The following is a 2,275-nucleotide window of genomic DNA, read 5'->3' as shown; positions in this document are numbered from 1 at the left end:
CTCCTTGGAGGAAGCCTTTTTGGACTCTTTCATAATTGAAATTAAACATTTTAAATTGAAAATTAAACATTTTTCACCTTCATTCTCCAGATCTTCTTCCAATAGATAGGACCAACATTGTGTATTATTTCCTCCAAGATTCCTAATCTCTTTCACCAGGTGATATAACTCACTTCCTTATAATTTTGTCATTCTTTGCTGTGTCACTTATACAATCAGTTATTTAAACTTTCTCTATCATATCTATTTCAAAGAACCAAAGCCCACATTGACCTTATGGTTAAGCTTGGATTCATCTCCTCACTGATTCTCATCTCAAGTTTATTATGAGTTGGCTTTAAATACTAGTTTCTTCAGTAAGTATTATTGATAATCACTTGTAATTACTCTGCTTGTAAATCAAGACTTTTTGAATTTAAATAATTTCATAAGTTTATATGTAAGCTCCTTGAGGTCATTCCCTCAGAAAACAGAACGCAGTACCAGGCACATAAGCTGCTAAATAAAATATAAAAGAAGGATTTAGAAAATAATAATTATATATGGTGCCAGACAATAGAATGAATACTAAATTGGGAAACCAAGGTCACAGTAACTTTCCCAGAATGTTGTTAGTTTGTGGCCCTACCAGGATATGAACCCTTAACTTTTTAAACTGAAGCCCAATGGTAAATGGTATCTGTCTAATGATATAGGAAGCAATTTATTTTAAGGAAACAAACTCTTTTCAAGAATTGTAATCAATGACCCATAAATTGAGTTAGCTAACATGGTATTGCAAGTTGTCTTTATCCACTCAGTATTACTCTTCTGTGCCTTTCTTGATAATCCTATGCTAGTCATTAATCTGGACTCTATGTACAAGAAACTAATAAGAGAGCCTGTCTTCAGCAACATTACTTATTATAGATTCTACTTGTTTAGATTGCCAGGGAAATCAATCTGAATAAATGTCTTTATTCCATAGTGCCCCAAGACTCAAGTCTGTGTTAGGAGTTCTATAGCTCCATTGAAAGACAGACTGAGACTTTTTCCCAACCCCCTGCATATTTCTTCCTGGCAGAAGAACATACACACTCTGAGTTTGGGGACAGCCCATTGTCCCTCATAAAAAGTCACTTGATGGAAACTACTCATTCTTTATTTGCAAAAGTTAAAAAAAACTATTTATATATATACAGAAAGAGTTTCCTTTTTTTGCTTCCTATTTTGATAAATGGAAGCCCCAAACTATGAAGGATTCTGTGAAGCTATTCAGCTCATAAACATGCACTGGTAATTATTATACCTCTAGCAGAAGGTAAAGTCCATAGCAAAAAAGGGAAAAGCAAAGGGAGCTATCAGAGCACAATTCGTCATTCTCGTGAAGTAAGGGGTAGAAATGGAATAGTGACACATATTAAACAAGGAGTCATATTTTTGTTTGAGTTAATATTGCATTTACCACTCTCACTGAGGGTGATGTTTCTTTCAACCTCATCACCATGAGAAGCCCTGGCTAGAACCTTGGCAAAGGAAGTCCTAATTAAACTAGGTAGAAATCAATGGCTCTGTTAGTGATCATGTTTGGTACAAATTGTTTGCTCCCCTGGCTTCTGGGAAAGGATTCAGGAGTGAGAGTGAGTGGTCTGCTCCAGCAGTGACAGGAAGAGCAAAGCTCTGATAGGCAGCACATCTCCACATGGCGCTGGGTCTTACTCTGCTTGTTGAAGTTATTTTTTTTTTCCACACAGTGACGCTGACTGTTGACCTCGGCGTGGTGCACAGCTATGCTTCATGAAAAGTGAAACGCTTAGACTCCAGGCCTCACTGCAAACAATTAAATCTTACCCTCCTGAGGGGGATGGATTGCTCATAGCAAATGACTTCTGTACTTTTCAGTGCTGAGTTTGATTCTTGAGCCTTGATTATATCTCATCTCATCCTCATGACAACACCATGGGATAGGAACAATTATGTGCACTTTGGAAATGAGGAAAATGGCAAAAACTAAAGAAGATGTTCAAGCCCATGCAGACAGGATGTCAGGGATGGGACTTATTTGAATTCAGGTCTCCATGGTAGACATCAATAGACGTTGTTTTCTAATTGACAGTTGCATGTATGATGAGAAAGCCAACTCTTAACTACATTCAGACTGACTGTGGAAGAGAATGGAGACCAAGGATAAGAAGCAGTCCTTCAAATATTGGGAACCTCTTTTTGCTCCTTCCAGAGATACTCTAAAGGGAAGATACACATCAATTCCTGCCTGGGCCTGGTCAGAAGGCAGTTT

The sequence above is a fragment of the Marmota monax genome, unplaced genomic scaffold (assembly GCF_021218885.2).
Source record: "Marmota monax isolate L192 unplaced genomic scaffold, Marmota_monax_Labrador192_F-V1.1 WCK01_AAM20220418_F8-fsc00064, whole genome shotgun sequence".
Taxonomy (NCBI): Eukaryota; Metazoa; Chordata; class Mammalia; order Rodentia; family Sciuridae; genus Marmota; species Marmota monax.
Note: the sequence above shows the minus strand (reverse complement) of the source record.